At 39.4% G+C, this 17,465-nt stretch overlaps 1 protein-coding gene and 1 pseudogene across 4 annotated transcripts in view; one reads left to right on the top strand and one right to left on the bottom strand.

The window, feature by feature from the left end:
* Positions 1–17,465, bottom strand: part of PDE4B (phosphodiesterase 4B) — a 596,404-nt gene that overhangs the window by 73,900 nt on the left and 505,039 nt on the right. The gene's annotated exons all lie outside the window — the stretch shown is intronic.
* LOC137218833 (dihydrolipoyl dehydrogenase, mitochondrial pseudogene) lies at positions 834–2,512 on the top strand (annotated as a pseudogene).

The following is a 17,465-nucleotide window of genomic DNA, read 5'->3' as shown; positions in this document are numbered from 1 at the left end:
AATGTGGATTCCAGCCCACATTCTATCATCAGCTATGTAAGCAGAGGGAAGTCATTCCAAATCTCTGTCCCTCACACGTGAAACGAGGAGACTAGATAAATCAGCAGCTCACAATCAATAAAGTTCAGTGAATTGGCTGATCTCGGTGGGCAAGGAGAAGTGAGTCCAGCCAGAAGTGATGTTCTAGGCTGCAGCCAGGAATGTGGTCTGAGTGCTGACTAAGTGCCCAAAACTAAAGAGATAATATTGCCTTCCATGATCAGTATCTCAGGAAGTCTTGTGAAGAGGGGAACCCAAATCACCAGAAAATGAATTTATTCAAGGAAGCCGTTAGCTTTGGCCAGTCACTCTGCTTGTTGTAGGATGAGTCTTTCACTCTGAGAAATGAAATAGGACCCTTGAAAGTCTTCTCACACGGCTAAAGATAAAGGCAAGAACAGTAGAGAGAAGACATCACTCTGGATGCCTGTGTTTGTGCAATAGAGCAAATGTCCTCAATATGCATTTGATTGCATTTTAATATTCATATCATTAGGAGTTTATATTATAGCATGTTACTTTTCCTTGTAATATTTCCATTCTGCAATCAACTTTATTATTATTAAAAAGTACTATAGGGAGAGTCAGAGGAGAAGCCGTGATGACACAACATTGCCGGCGTTGAAGATGGGAGGAGAGAGCCACGAGTCAAGGAATGTGGGCAGCCTCTAGAAGGTGGCAAAGGCAAGGAACTGGAGTGTCCACTAGAGCCTAAGAAGGAATCCTCCCTGATGACACCACGTTTTTAGCCCCGTGAAGCTGATTTTTGGACTTCTGACTGAGGAATATAAGAGAGGCCATTTCAATCGAATATCTCATGGTCTGCAAGGAGTTTCTGCAGTGCCACTGAGAACTTATGCAGATTAACCAATTGATGCTGATGTAACAGTGATAGGTTCTGGTCCTGGAGGATATGTTGCTGCTATTAAAGCTGCCCAGTTAGGCTTCAAGGTAGTCTGCGTTGAGAAAAATGAAACACTCGGTGGAACATGTTTGAACGTTGGTTGTATTCCTTCTAAGGCTTTATTGAATAACTCTCATTGTTACCATATGGCCCATGGAAAAGATTTTGCATTTAGAGGAATTGAAATGTCTGAAGTTCGCTTGAATTTAGAGAAGATGATGGAGCAGAAGAGTAATGCAGTAAAAGCTTTAACGGGTAGAATTGCCCACTTATTCAAACAGAATAAGGTTGCTCATGTAAATGGATATGGAAAGATAACTGGGAAAAATCAGGTCACCGCTATGAAAGCCGATGGCAGCACTCAAGTTATTGATACAAAGAACATTCTTATAGCCACAGGTTCAAAAGTCACTCCTTTTCCTGGAATTACGATTGATGAAGATACAGTAGTGTCATCTACAGGTGCTCTGTCTTTAAAAAAAGTTCCAGAAAAGATGGTTGTCATTGGTGCAGGAGTAATAGGTGTAGAATTGGGCTCAGTTTGGCAAAGACTTGGTGCAGACGTGACAGCAGTTGAGTTTTGGGGTCATGTTGGTGGAATTGGAATTGATATGGAGATATCTAAACTTTCAACGCATCCTTCAAAAACAAGGATTTAAATTTAAATTGAATACCAAATTTACTGGTGCTACTAAGAAGTCAGATGGAAAAATTGATGTTTCTATTGAAGCTGCTTCTGGTGATAAAGCTGAAGTTATCACTTGTGATGTACTCCTGGTTTGCATTGGTTGACGACCCTTTACTAAGAATTTGGGACTAGAGGAGCTTGGAATTGAGCTGGATCCTAGAGGTAGAATTCTAGTAAATACCAGATTCCAAACTAAAATTCCAAATATCTATGCAATCGGCGATGTGGTTGCTGGTCCAATGCTGGCTCACAAAGCAGAGGATGAAGGCTTTATCTGTGTAGAAGGGATGGCTGGTGGCGCTGTGCGCATTGACTACAATTGTGTACCATCGGTGATTTACACACACCCTGAAGTTGCTTGGGTTGGCAAAGCAGAAGAGCAGTTGAAAGAAGAGGGTATTGAGTACAAAGTTGGGAAATTCCCATTTGCTGCTAACAGCAGAGCTAAGACAAACGCTGACACAGATGGTATGGTGAAGATACTTGGGCAGAAATCAACAGACAGAGTATTGGGAGCACATATTCTAGGACCAGGTGCTGGTGAAATGATAAATGGAGCTGCTCTTGCACTGGAATATGGAGCATCCTGTGAAGATATAGCTAGAGTCTGTCATGCACATCCGACCTTATCAGAAGCTTTTAGAGAAGCAAACCTGCCTGCATCATTTGGCAAATTGATCAACTTTTAAATTAGAAGATTATATTTTTCTGAAATTTCCTGGGAGCTTTTATAGAGGATTTACTTACATGGATGGAGCTGGAGTATGGTATGTGAACAGCTGTGTTTGAAACAAGGTGATCAAGTTATTTTAAACTTGGTTTTCACATTGGAAACAGTCATTAGAATATGTTAAACATGTATAAAATGAACTGATGTAAAAAAAAAAGTACTATAGGAACTTTTGGCTACCATGAACACAATATTTTCCACTCTACTAAATGTTTTCATATCCATGTAAAAGGCTGCAGTGATGCCCTCAGAGGAACCATTCAGGGGTAGAAAGCGGAGATGATATCTCAGTTCCATTGTGTGGAACTTCTCCCTCAGTTTGTCAAGAAATTGTTTGTAAAGTGGAAATTTAAAAGATGTCAAGTGCAACATTCACCTGACTGGACACATACAGGTTTACCTGGAGTATCCTAAGACCGTGCTGTTAGTGGAAAGAACACAAGTTGTGAAAGCTTGGGTTCAAATCTGGACCCTGCCCCCTAGGAGTTGTAGGACTTTGGACAGATGACTGAATTTTTGTTATGGGCAGCATATCTTTAATTTAATGCAATAATCTTCTCCAGAGTTTCTGTGTGAGAATGTAAAGGACTGTGAAACACCTAGCACGTAGTAGGCATTCCATAAATGTTAACCCTCCTCTTTTCTCCAGAAAGCTCTGCCCTTCTGTGGTCTACCTGTCCTCCAACACTGAACCAACTAAGTGAAACCTATTAGTTAGTCAGGCAAGCTTCCCCTTCTCTTAATTCCACCTACCAAAATATGTCTTATTTTCCCCCAAATATATTCCTCCTCCTACTTTCAAAAATATAATGAAGAGCCCCACCTAGTCTGATATGACTATAGTAACTTAGGGGTAATCTTAAGTTTGAAAACAGAAGTCAGTGTGAGAACAAAAGTATACTAGTATATTGTTCCGTTGATGGACTTAAGATATTAAATTAATATAGTGTCATAGGATTTACCATTCTTTTTTTGTATACACTCTGTTATTATATATCTGAGGAATTTATGATAAGGAGCACACTTTGGAATTCACACCTAAATTCACTAACAAATGAGTAAAATAGTTTTTGGCAGACTTTTACATATAAAAGAGTAGGACAACCCTGTTATTACCATGTGAAATACAAGGTAAACAACCATAATGGACTAATAATCTGGATCATTTAACCCTACTACTTAAAAGATTCTTCAGTAAATACTACAATGAAGTGGCTTTTGGCATGAGAAAGTTAAGGTTAGAACATTTTGATGTGGATCTTTTAAATGAAGCAATACCATCATTTTATTTGTCCTGTTTTGTGGAAGACTTTGAGAATTGCTTCTTAAAATTTCTTTCTTTGTTTTGTCTTTCTGGTAGAAATGTAGTATTGAGAGATGTCCATGAGCTAATGAAATTCAAAAAAGCTTAAAACGATACTTTCATTATTTGGCACAAGATACTCAGGAAAGTACTGAAAATAGGAAAGGCTCAAAATGAAACTTAGGAATACAAACCTCTATTCATGAAATGGGAAACAGTAAGGACATTAGGCAATAATGGATTTTCCATCCTTATGGATCTTACACAAGATCTCTGCAGAGGAAAAGAATGAAACAACTTTAGGAACACTGAGAATTTCAGTCATGTTTCCCAAGACCCTGAATCAGAATCTGTGTGAGTCTATCTAATACGTAGTGAATGACGATATGGCTCATGGATGTCTAACAGGAAAAGAGACAAGAGAAGAAGAAAGAATCAAATGCCCATACATGGCAACTCAAAAACAGAACTGAAGGACCTCTACAAAATCAACCAACCTTGCAATGACTAAACTTCATTCTAGACTAACAGCATGAAATACAACATTCTTCAGGAAGACAAATGTTTCTACCTGCATCTTGAATCGTTGAATGTCAGGGTATGAAAGTGTCCTCTCACAGGTAGGAGCCTAACTTCTGACCAAAGAAGTTATAAGGAATTATCATGCACATCATGCATATTCCAAGGAATCCTGTGCAAAACTTGATAAGATATTCACAGGAATAAGAGCTGCTTTGAATTACTGAGGGCCTATTGAGAGCAGCAAAATATTCACCTATGCAACAAATATGTGCCAGCCATTTTTCTAAGTCCATGACAAGGTACTAAAGTGATAAAAATTCCTGCCCTCACGGAGCTTATATCCCATTATTTAACATCTACACAATCCTAACAACAGCCATAGAAGGTCATTATTGCAGATGAGGGAACTGAGATTTTAAAAAATTGAGTAACTTGCTTAAGGTCACAGAGCTTGTAACCAATGGGCCAAAATTCAAATCCAGTTCTGTGCAGCTCCAAAGCCTGAGTTTTCCACCTGCTTTGCTACACTATATCTTATGAGCAACAGAAAAAAGATTCTGAGGGTCAGCACATCTACTGCAACTCAGGTGCATATTTTCCACTAAAGAATACTCATTTCTCGTTTGTGGTAAACAGACTACAACTTACCAAGGAGGCAGCAACTCAGTACTATGTGCCGACCAACAGGCAGGCTCTCATTCATCCAAAATTTATGAACCAGGTATGTGTCAAACCGTAGACCAGTTCCTGGGGATATAAGACATAGCCTTTGCTTTCAGGGAGTCTAGTGGGAAAGAAAAGCATATAAATGGATCACCGTAACATAGCAAGATGAGGCTGAGATAAAGACAAGGATGTCTCCAGGATGCTTGGGAGAGAGCAGAAAACAGGTCAACACAGCCTGAGGGGAAGGACTTTTGAGCCTTGGGTTGAGTCTTAACCAGATGGAGTTAGCTTGGTGCAGAAAAGGGAGGTGGAGTGAGAAAGCTCTAAAGTGCTTTGAGTAGAGACAGAGAATGACACGTGCAGGGAAGTGAAAGAGAGCATGGTGCTCAAGAAACTGCAAGTATTTTGACATGTGGGGTGGAGTGAGAGCGATGCTTCTGAAAATGGGCTGTACTGTATTTGAGCAATGTGTGTGTGTCTGAGGGAAGGTGTTGCAGACAGGAAAGAAACTGGGGAACATATGTAGAAATCCAATAATAAGTTATGAAATCTATTTAATGGGTCTTGGTCAGTATTTATTTAAACAACAAAAGACTAGACTAGAATAGAAAACATCAGGTATAACACATGTAGTAAGATATTGTTTTATAAAACACATGCATATGTGGGGACTCAGTCTTGATGTAAACTTTATGTCTTACTGCGAGTCATGGTCCAAAAAGTTCTAAACCACTGGTCCAGTCTATCTTTTCCAAGGGGCAGATTGTCCCCTTTGGACCTATTCAACGGGGCTCCCTTGCAGGACCTACTATCTATCTATTCCTGTCAGGAGACAAAGAGAGGTCGCTTGGAACAAATCTGTCCCAGTGTCTTAAATACTTTCCATACTCCAAAGTCCATGATCTAATTCTAAATCTCAAGTGCTCAAACAGATAAACTCCAATGACCAGGGCTACTTCTGAAAAGCAATTAATATTTCCTTTGAAGAAGTGAGAAAAAATACACACACAAAATGAAGCTTCAAATGACTCCAAGAAAGTTTGGGGCCAGCAAAAAGTTCTCTGACCCAGCTATGTTTTCCACCAAATGAATCACCCAGGTACAAAGCCAATACCTTTGAGTCATGAAGCACATGTGTTGTATCTTTGGATTCTTTTCCTTTACACAGGGATTTTCCCTAAAAAACTTTTTTGGATTTTATTCCTCACTTTCTCTTCTAATTCAATTTCTTGCCAGTTTCTCTGCTTTTTGATTTTTCCTTTACGACGTCTAATCTTGTTTCTCTCCTCTTTTGTCTCATCATTCTGAATTAATAAAAAAGTTCACATGCAAAGAAAATCCGTATAAAATACAGCTTTAAAAAAAAAGAACTTAAGATGTTATTGTTTCTTTCTTTTAAATGTATTACCCATTTGTTTGTAAAGCACATGAGTTAAAGAGATCCCACAATATCAAGTGCTGGGGAAATTGATAACATGAGAAATTCTTTTCACCTGCAAGGAAGTGAGGGTGGAAGAAGAGGAAACCTTTTTGTGGGACTGGCATTTGAACAGCTCTTAAGAAGATGGGAGGAATTGGATATGCACAGACGGTATTAGGGAGAGATCAAAAGTGCGACAGAAAGATGGGAAGCTTGGGATCTGAATTTAAACTGTAATGAAAATAAAGTTTTATAATTTAACCCTCAAAAAAAAAAAAAGAGTTAAAGAGAAAGTTAACCGAAGTAGTTTAATAAATACTTCTTCATTAAATTATCTGGTTAACTTAGGCTAGTAAGATATTAGAGATTGATAATTCAAGTCAAAAATTCACTTCGGGCCTAAATTAATTAGATTGCCGGCCAATATCAGTAGAATTAATCGGAATTTGTGTTTTGTGGGTCAGCACACACATTTGTTTACGAATCAACAATCAGAAGTCAGTGTTGGAAATGACTGACTCTCTCTCAAGGCCTGACGATTTATCCTTCTCTAAGAATACATCTCTCTTCTTTGAGCTATAAAAACACCAATTGTTTTTGGGAGGCAATTTTGTACAACTATAGATTTCTTGAACTTGAAAACAACCTTAGAGATTATCTGGTCCAGAGTTTCTCAACCAGTTGTTTTTTTTTTTTTTTCCTACCGGTTTTATAAGGTTAAAAACATAAAAGATCACATACCTTGCCCTTATGTAGATTCAGATGGCCCTTTTGTTGGGATTCTGTGCTTTTTATATCCGTATTGGCTAAGAAGAGTTTGTGAAGCTTTATTTTCTGTGGTTTCTGAAGATATTTTTCTTTTCTTTTTTAAATGAAAAATTGAATATGCTTTATTAAATATGTATAAAACTTGGGAATCACTAAGGTAGTCTAATTTTCCATTTTACAGACCAGGAGAATGAATCCCAAAGATGATAAATGCATTTTTCCCCATGCTCCATCCTCCATGGACCTGGTACAGGATATGCATAGCAGATGCCTAAGAAGTAGCCATTTCAACCACCTTGAAAATGCCCATAAAGGAAAAAAGTGAGTAAGGAAGTGAGTGACAAGAAATCATCCATTGAGTTACCATCCCAAGGGTAACATTTGCCGGAGAGGGTGATTTTCCAGGGGACTTCAGAATGTGTCCTTAATTTCGGTCCCATTTTAGTCATTCTGCCAAGAGCCCAGCAGCAAATAGCTGCTGCACATGAGGGGACATTTGTCCAAACAAGTGGTGTAAAAACAAAGCTGCTTTGTTTAGAGCGCCTCGGTGCTCCTCCCTGCTCCCTCCCTAACCTCAAAGACCTCAAAAAAGGTCACTTTGTGAAGTTCTGGTGTGTACATGAGTAAACTTGAATCATCATATGTCACAATTGGAACCACTCGGCCAAATGCCACAGACCAGATTACCATGGCATCCCCAAATAGGTTATTATGGCAGGTCTGGGCTACTGGGTCACCAGGATACTCCAGCTGGGTTTGTTTTTCATCTTACCCCCAGGGAGCTCTGGTCCATTGCAAACATCTATACCTAAAGCCATTGGAAAAATATCTTGAATTCATTCAAATTTACTTAGAAAGAACAGAAGGACAACAGAAATATTTATGTTACTTTTCAAATTATGTAGAATTAGTGTGTCTGAGGGAGTCTTGGGCACAGATCACATCCAAAAAGGTAGAAGGAAGGGGGGCGTGGGTTGATTACCTGAGTAATTTGGACACTTAAAACAATAAGGAGAGAAGAGCATATTTGATATGGGTCAGGTATTTGAAATACGTACGTTCACCAATTAAATCAAAATTATGGAATACTCATTCAACTTTCCAGCTCATTCCATTTAAGAACCATAGCTACCATTCAATGAGCATCTACTAGGTGGCAGGTATGTACTTGATGATTTATGTGGATTGTTCTGCCATCTCTGCAAAGTCAGTTTTGTAAACTTTATCTTTCAAACTGCTAAGTAGTGAAGCTTTGATTTGTTTCCGTGGTTCTCTGTCTCCAAATGATGACTTGGCCTTCAAAAGCTCTACATTCTCAATTCTCATTTTCTCTTTTAGTAACTATGTGACCTTGGGCTAGTCACTTAACCCCTCTCCATTTCATTTTCTTTATCTTCAAAATAGGGTTAATGATAGTCTCTAAGAATTTGTTATACATGAAAAGGGCACATAAAGTCCTTAGCTGGCACAGAGTAAGCATTTGACCTGTTGTTGGCTTTTATCATTATTGTAATGATAGCATATTATTAGTATATCCGCAAATAACCTGGACAGTTAAGATGCCCAGATGCTGAGACTAAAATTTTCAAATTGACCTCAATTATCAGGGAATTTTTTGTAAAGGACAATTCTCAATTCATAAGTATGTGGTGGGAAAAGATCAGGTCATTGCCAGTCCTTAGAGCCCACAGAGCTCAGCTTATGCTGTGTCACATGTATCAACACATTTGACTTCAGGGAAAATTATATTAACATAGGTCACCAGGCTTGCAAAAACCAACAACCATAAACCCTTCTCTTTAATAGGCTGGTTGCTATGAAAAGAGGGACATTTGAATAAAAGCCATCAATTCTATAAACACCCCCAATGAATTAATCCCTCATTTTGAGAGCACGGGAGAGTAGAAACTGGTCTCAACATAGTTGAAAACAAAATTCATGTGTTTTCTGAATAAAATTTATAGAATGGTGGCAGTGTATGATACCATGAGTATGCACAGTAGTTTGACCTGGCAAGGCTGCTCACTGATTTGCTGTTATAATGTACTTGTTAAAAGAGCCTAGATCCTGGAGTCAGGCTTTCTGGAATCAACTCATGGCTTCTTCACTTGATAGCTTCCTGATATTAAAAAAATTACTTAATCTCTTTAAAGCTCATTTTTCTTATCTGTAATACAGATATTATAACAATACATACCTCACTGTGTTGTTTTAAAGATTAAGGGACACAGTGCATCGTAAAAAAGCACTTTGCCCCGATCCTGATATAGAGTAAGTGCTCAGTAAATCTTAGCTCTTACTGCTTGTTGTCAATCAAAAGCTTTCTGTGTCAAGTAAAGACTGTGTACCTCTTCTGCACTCACGAGAGCTTGGCAATGGGGAGAGCTAATGGTGATTTCTCAGGTAAAGGAGGTGCCCTTGTTGCTGATGGAAACCTGGCAAGCTGTGAGGTACAGTGGGACAGAGCATCCAGCTTGGACTCCTTTTAAGTATAAGAGTCAAAATCAGCCAGTGCCTGTCTGTCATCATCCTGGTGGGCTGTGGTAGTTCATTCTATATATCATTCTCTCATGGAGGCCATGGTTCCTCCCTCTGAGCAGGGGCAAGAGTGGTAGTGGGGTAGGGGAAGGGTTCCTTGTGGCCAAGTTTCCAAAGCAGCTTCATGAACATTTATTAAGGGCTAGGATGCTAGTAGGGGATTCTAGTATATTTTATTACTCCTGGCATTGGAAATTACCCCTGTTTCTAAATTAAGCATCAATTAAGTCAGGCCACTGAAGTATGACTGCTGAGTGCTGTAAAGACCCACTTGGATTTTGTGTTACATTCACTTTAAAAAATATATTTATTTATTTATTTATTTAATTTTTTAGCTGCATCAGGTCTTAGTTGCGGCATGCAGGATTTTTTGTTGTGGTGCGTGGGCTCTTCGCTTCGTTGCGGTGCATGGGCTTCTCTCTAGTTCTGGTGCGAGGGCTCCAGAATGCGTTGGCTCTGTAGTTGCGGCACGTGGGCTCTCTAGTTGTGGCTTGCAGGCTTAGTTGCCCCATGGCATGTGGGATCTTAGTTCCCCGAACAGGGATCCAACCGGAGTCCCCTGCATTGCCTGAAGGATTCTCAACCACTGGACCACCAGGGAAGTCCCAGATTCACTTTTTATTGATGATTTCAAATCTCAAATGAACCCCAATACTGCCTGGAAGTCAGTACTTACTTATTAATTCATTGGGGGTGTTTATTCATTGGGGGAAGTCAATGAGTACTTACTTTCTGTGACACTATGTCCTACCTTTTCCCTTCTCAAACCTCCCATCTGCCTTCCACTCCACAATTTAAACTATCAGATGAGAAAGAACTCTCTAAGTTTTAACTGAGTATGTGTAAGAACGTATCTCAAAAGATTGTTATGAGGATTAAATGAGTTAATAAATGAAAATTACTTAGAACATTACCTGGCACATAATAAACTCAATAAATATTAGCTATAAGGATGGTGATTATTTCCTGTGCCTAAAGTTATCTCCTCCTCTTTCACCTGAAGAGGTGTCCCTGCTCCGGTCAAAAGGCAAGCCCTCAACCTACTTTCTGGATCCCACTACACTTTACCTGCTCTAGGATTGTTCCCTTGATTATTTCCTTTCTCTTTCCATCAGTAACCTCTCCTTGTCTCTGAATTTTTTTCAGCAACATACAAATATGCTTTACCATCCTCAAGTGTTCAACCCACTGTGAATCTGGCTTCTAACCTTATAAGTCCCATAAATCTACTCTTGTCAGGATCATCAATGACTTCTGTGTTGTCAGAACCAGTGGTCACTTTACTATTCTCAACCTACTTCAACACAGTTGATGGCTGTCTCCTTCTCAAAATACTCTCCTCACTCAGGCTCTGTGATACCATGTTCTCCATGGTTTCCTCTTACCTCTCGGATCATTCTTTCTGAGTCTTCTTCCTGATCCCCTCCTCTACTCAGAATCTCAAAGCCGTCATTCTCCCTGGATTGGTATACTCCCTCTACACTCTCATTCAAGCCCATGGATTTATTCACAATTTATATGCTGAAGACTCCAAATATGGATCTCTAGCCTAACCTTTCCTATGCTGACCTGACATCTACTCAAGGATGCATCACAACACTCAAAATTAGCAGCTAAAACCAAACTCTTGACTTCTTTCCCACCCCACCTTCCACAATTTCCTCCTCTAATCTTATCCATTTTAGTCAATGGCAACAACACCATACAGTGGCTCGAGCCAGAAGCCTGAAATTCATTCTTGACGCTTTTCTTTCTCTTAGTGTTTCTATTTTTACCTCTCCCCATCTAATCCATTAGCAAGCCTTGTCTATCCCATCTCCAAAATACATGGCAAATCTGTCCATTTCTTTCTATCCCTGCCTCTCTACCATCCAGGACTAAGCAAACATCACCTCTTTACCTAGACTGCTTCAATGTTCCTCTCACTTTCTCTTTTCTTTCCAATCCAACTTACTATCTACATTGATGCCTGAGTGAGTTTTAAGAAGTTATATAACATTTTCCCTTCTACTTTTTGGTGCCTTTCCAGTTCGCTTTAATATAGTCTTAACTCCTTACTATCCCTTACAAGGCCCCACAAGATTAAACCCCTGCCCATCTCCAACCCCATTTTCTACCTGTTTCCCCCAGGCCACTCTGCTCCAGCCACACTGGCCTTCTTTCTTAAATACACCAAGCTCAAGATCTTTGAAGATTCCATTTCCCTGCCTGAAATAGTCTCCCCTTTTTTCTTCTTAGCTTTCTGGCTTCAGGTGAAATGTCACCTGCTTGGAGAGATATTTTCTCATCTAAACAACCTCCCCTTCCTTTCCATTATTTTCTACCTCTGTGCCCTCTTAATATACTTCAAAGCACTTATCAGAATTTGTTTACTTTTCAGTTCATAGTCTGTATCTCCCTCCTGGTCCAAAAGGGGTAAGGTCCACTTATATTTTATTCACCACTCCCTAATAAAATGCCTGATACTTAGTGGAATCTACAAAATACTTGCTCAAAAAATGAGTGAATAAATAAGCAGTCATCAAAGTCTTAATCTGAGCAGTTGAAACGCTAGAAGAATTGAAGCAGAGTTTTGGCCAAGCTCACTTAAAAAGCTGGACCACGACAAATTATTCTTCCAGAAAGTGGTGCCAAGTCCTGTTGATGATGGAGCATCTTGTGACTGTGATTGGATTTTTCCTCCCTCCAGTTTATGCAGATTATATGCCTCCTCCGTGAACTCCTTAACCCTGACTATTTAATTCCTAACCAAGAGCCAACTTTAATTCCCTGTCCTTGATGAAACCCCTCCCCGTATTGCTAGCCCACAAGGTCCTCGTGATCCTCAGAAAACTTAATGGCACTCTCTTAATAATTATATTCCATTTTGTGCATTTTTTAATGAGCCAGGCACTGGCTTAGGAAATGAGGATCAAATATAAAGTTCTTTGAACTAACGTTTATTCAGCATCATTTGAACCAGGTTATGTTAAGCATTTTACAACATCAACACTCATTAATTCCCATGCAAACCCATTTTCTATTTATATTTTATTTATTTATTTTTATTTAACAAATATTTTTATAGCACATACTATGTGCCAGGCCCTCGTCTAAGGACTATACAGATGTTCATTCATTTAATCCTCACAACAAACCTAAGAGGTAGGAAGTTTTACAATATTATCCTTACTTGATAGTGTGGGAAACTGAGGCAAAGACAAGTTATTTGCTCAAAACCACAGAACTAATAAATGACAGGTTGGAATTCAGGCGCAGACAGAGGGACTCCAGAGTCTCCATCCTCAAACATCATTCTGGACAACTTCCTAACGTCTATCAGGCAGGTGTGATTACTCCTGGACTCACAGGTTAACTTTGCTAGGGTTCCACGGTTAATTTAGCTATTCAACAGCAAATATTTAGAGAGTGTCTAGCAAACGTCAGGCACTGTGCCGAGTTCTAAGATACACCATGTTTAAACAGACTTGTCCTCTGGGAGCTTACAATCCCGCTAATTCACGGGCAATGGGGAATTTAGATTGGAGTGTTTCTGACTCTAAAATTTATGACCTTTCCGTGATCCCATTCTAGTAGAGTTACATCAAATTGAGTTCAGACATGAGCCCTCAACACACAGGTGGTGAAGGTGGGGCAGCTCTGAAAGGCTTCACTGAGGAGGAAACCACCTCTTACGACTTTTACCATTATTTAAATGATTAAATGTTTCACATTGAATTATTCCCATCCTCACTCACTGCAATCTCCTCGAGGGCTGGGACCCTAATTTAATATTGTTCACAGTGTTTGGGACAGTGCTACACATAGCGTCAGTGCCCAATAAAGGGATCTTGAATGAGCTCTGATTGGGTGAGCTCTCGAAACGGTGAACAAAGCTGGCAGAAGTAGTTTTGCTACATGTAAGATTTCTTCAAGCTTCTTCAGACTTGAACACTTAATTACCATGGCAGACACACACTAGCTTTTTCTGGCTCTTTGGGGACTGTGACTCAAAGACTGAATGCCATAAAACCAGGAGGTGTTCTGAATAGTCTCCTTACCACACGGCCTAGATCCTATGCACTTCCAGATTCAATATTGTCCTCCCTAGGGAGCCTCACAGCCCCATCCGCTGCTACCAAGCCCTCCGGAATGAGGAGTCCTGACTTGGTGACCACAAATTGTCTCATGTTTATGTGGCCAAAATAGGCAAATTGAATTCTCACATTTTTTTTTTCACCAGTGCAATGGGAAACATCCAGGGCCTTGGTCCTTGGAAACGATGAAAAACCAACCCAAATGTATAACAGAGCAAACACCACTGTTTGCCATGCTGTCTTGTTTGTTTGGGGGGAATGTGGATTTATTAATTATAAAGTTTCTCCATGTGGCAGACACATCTGGGTCACAAAGTATCCGTCATAGAAAGTAACTCAGGAAAAACCCCATTCAGTCCTGCAGAGTCCGACGTCTGCCAAGGCTGTGGGCTGTGTTTCTGCCTTTTGAGTTTTAACAGCATTTCAAAACAAAAGAGGAGATGTTAGGTGTGATCTCTCACCTGTGATTCAGAATTATTATTAACAGTGGTGCTCTTCATGGGAAAATGTAAAAAAAAAAATCCCCAAAGTTTCAACTCCTTAAAGTTTCAACTCACAACCCTGAGCAGGCTGTTTCCCCAAATTTACACAGAAAGAAACGGACTAGTAGACTTCAATGAACAGAAGCACGTGGCATCTTCTGTAGAGACACATGGGCAAAGGAACAACATCTACATTTATTTATTTAGCACTTATTTATTTAACCTTCTGGCTGGGTTGGGCTGTTGGATTTGGTTTTACATCCTGAATTACAAAATTTATGATGGGAACGTGTGTCAGCTGTTTGCTGAAGGAAAGAAAGACCTCTGTTCTTTGTTTTAACTCACAGTAGAGCCAAGCATCTTACATGTTTATTTAGAGAAGTTAAAATATGTGACGAATAAGACCCTAATCCTAGCTGGCCTTCCTCTTCTACATCTTCTGTTCTTTCCTTCTGATTAAACCCTGGGCAGTCTCCTGGTACCTTCTGCCTGGACTGCCCTTTACCAGGTCTCCTCTCAAACCCCTCTAATCCATCTGGCCAACAGCTGCCCAAATCAGAATCCGCTAAGATTTTCTGAGAGCTGAACACATGCCTGCTTTGTGTATAACGTGATCAAATGAGTATCCTACACTTAATTTAATTCTCACAACCACTTTGTCACATAAGAAGGGCACAGTATGAACAGTAGCCAAGGGCATGGGCTCAGGATCAGGCAGAAAGAGTTTCCAATCCTAGCTCCACTACTTCCCCCCCTCCCGTTTTATTGAGATATAGTTGACATACAACATTGTGTAAGTTTAAGGTGTACAGTGTGATGATTGCTACACATATATGTTGTGAAATGATTACCACAGTAAGCTTAGTTAACATATCCATCACTTCTCTACTTTTTTTTTATCCTTTTATTTTTACATCTTTATTGGAGTATAATTGCTTTACAATTGTGTGTTAGTTTCTGCTTTATAACAAAGTGAATCAGTTATACATATACATATGTTCCCATATCTCTTCCCTCTTGCATCTCCCTCCCTCCCACCCTCCCTATCCCACCCCTCTAGGTGGTCACAAAGCACCGAGCTGATCTCCCTGTGCTATGCGGCTGCTTCCCACTAGCTATCTATCTTAGGTTTGGTAGTGTATATATGTCCATGCCACTCTCTCACTTTGTCCCAGCTTACCCTTCCCCCTCCCCATATCCTCAAGTCCATTCTCTAGTAGGTCTGTGTCTTTATTCCTGTCTTACCCCTAGGTTCTTCATGACATTTTTTTTTTTTCTTAGATTCCATATATATGTGTGGCTTTGAGAAAGTCAGTAGCCTCATCTGTAGAGCAGGGATAAGAACAGGAATTCCTTCATAGAGTTGTTTTGGCTTTAAGAATAATTTTATTGAGGCTATTTTGCATGACACATACTTCACCTTTTTCAAGTGTACAATTCAATGATTCTTAGTAGATTTACTAAGTTGTGCAACCATCAACATAGATCAACTTAAAACCATTTTTACCACCCTAATATGATCCCACATGAACCTTTACTGTTAATCCCTGTCTCCTACCCCTGCCCCAGGTTTTGTCTTTGCTTTTTCTGGATATTTCATGCAAATAAAATACAATTTACGGTATCATACAATATGGAGTATCTCATGTCTGGCTTCTTTCACTGAATATAATACTTTTGAGGTTCATCCATATTGTATGTAGCATGTATCCTTAGTTTATTCCTTTCTACTGGTGAATAACATTTCATTGCATGGATGTAAGCACCTTTTTCTATCTATTCACCAGTTGATGGACAGTTGGGTTGTTTCCACTTTTTAGCTATTGTAAATAATGCTGCTAAGAACATTTGTGTCAAGACTTTCTGTGGATACATATGTCTTCAGTTCTCTTGTATAGATGCCTAAGAGTGATCATATGGTAAACTTATATTAAGTACTCATAGAGTTGTTTTGAGGCTTAAACATTACATAGAAATGGCCTTGCCCAATGCTACACAGGGAGCAGTGATCAATGAAAATTGTGGTTGTTTTTGCTGCTGCTCTTTTAAGGAGGTTTAATCTTGTTTACCATGTAGGTGAGGAGGCTAAAATAAAGCTCAGAAAGGGTTATCAACTTGCTGAAGATCACACAGCTAGTCCATGGATGAACTGAAATTCTCTCATGATTTCTGACTCCAAGCCTGGCACTATTTCCTGCCACCATAGCAAACACACCCCATTAACCATCCTGAAGAGCACAGCTCTGACAACGTGCTCCCCTGCAGAACAAATATCAGTGGCTCTGTGCTGCACGTAAAATAAATTTTCAGCTTGTGTGCTAGGTATACAAAGCCCCCTATTGTTTTCCCACCAATCTTTCCTTCCTACTCCCCCTATCCTCCCTTCACGAATCCTTCACAATGACTTTCGTTCCAATAACTCAGCCCACACTCTTTGGACCACTATACCTTTGTTTGAGCATGATCTACTTTCTTTTTTTTTTTTATTCAAACAGAAAGTCACAAAAATTATAATCATCCTCATCAGTTCACTCAGTCCCATGTAATTAATTTTTTTTCATCTTGATCTTAGCACTTTTATGAATTCATCAGTTTTCCATTAGAGTTCTGAAAATGCTTATTCATTCAGTTCAGAAGTATAGTCAGTTACCAGAAACCTGTACTTGTCAGAGTCTTTTCCATGAATTCCTTGGTCTACTTTCTTGAACAGTATTTCTCAACTTTTGCCCTGTGAAGTCTTACCCATCCTTCAGGGCAGAGTTCAAATCATATCTCCTATACCTTCGTCGTTCTAGTGGCTCAGGACAAAATTAACCCATATTAATGAGAACCTACTGTATAGCACAGGGAACTCTACTCAGTGCTCTGTGGTGACCTAAATGAGAAGGAAATCCAAAAAAGAGGGGATATGTGTACATATATAGCTGTACAGTATACAGTAACACAATATTGTACAGTATACAGTAATACAATACTGTAAAGCGACTACACTCCAATAAAAAAATCATAAAAAATAATAATTATATAAACAATGAAAAACAATTAATCCACTTAGTTATAACAGGTACTCAGTGAACACACCGACTTGAGCTGAAATGGCTAAAAGAAACTTAGCTCTGTAATGAATGATCTGGCTATGGGAAATACTAATTTTTTTAAATTCAGTAACAACTTATTTATAAAATTCCTAGGTATAGCACAGTACAGAGTGTTATTTGTACTGAGGGTAAGAAGCCTGTTCCTAACCACCGGCCTTCCTCTGAGTGTCCAGAGCACTCATGCTTCAGGCAAATTCTCGTCATAGGCTATTATATAACCATTTATGTTTG

The sequence above is a fragment of the Pseudorca crassidens genome, chromosome 2 (assembly GCF_039906515.1).
Source record: "Pseudorca crassidens isolate mPseCra1 chromosome 2, mPseCra1.hap1, whole genome shotgun sequence".
NCBI lineage: Eukaryota > Metazoa > Chordata > Mammalia > Artiodactyla > Delphinidae > Pseudorca > Pseudorca crassidens.
This window is presented reverse-complemented; position numbering and strand designations above follow the sequence as displayed.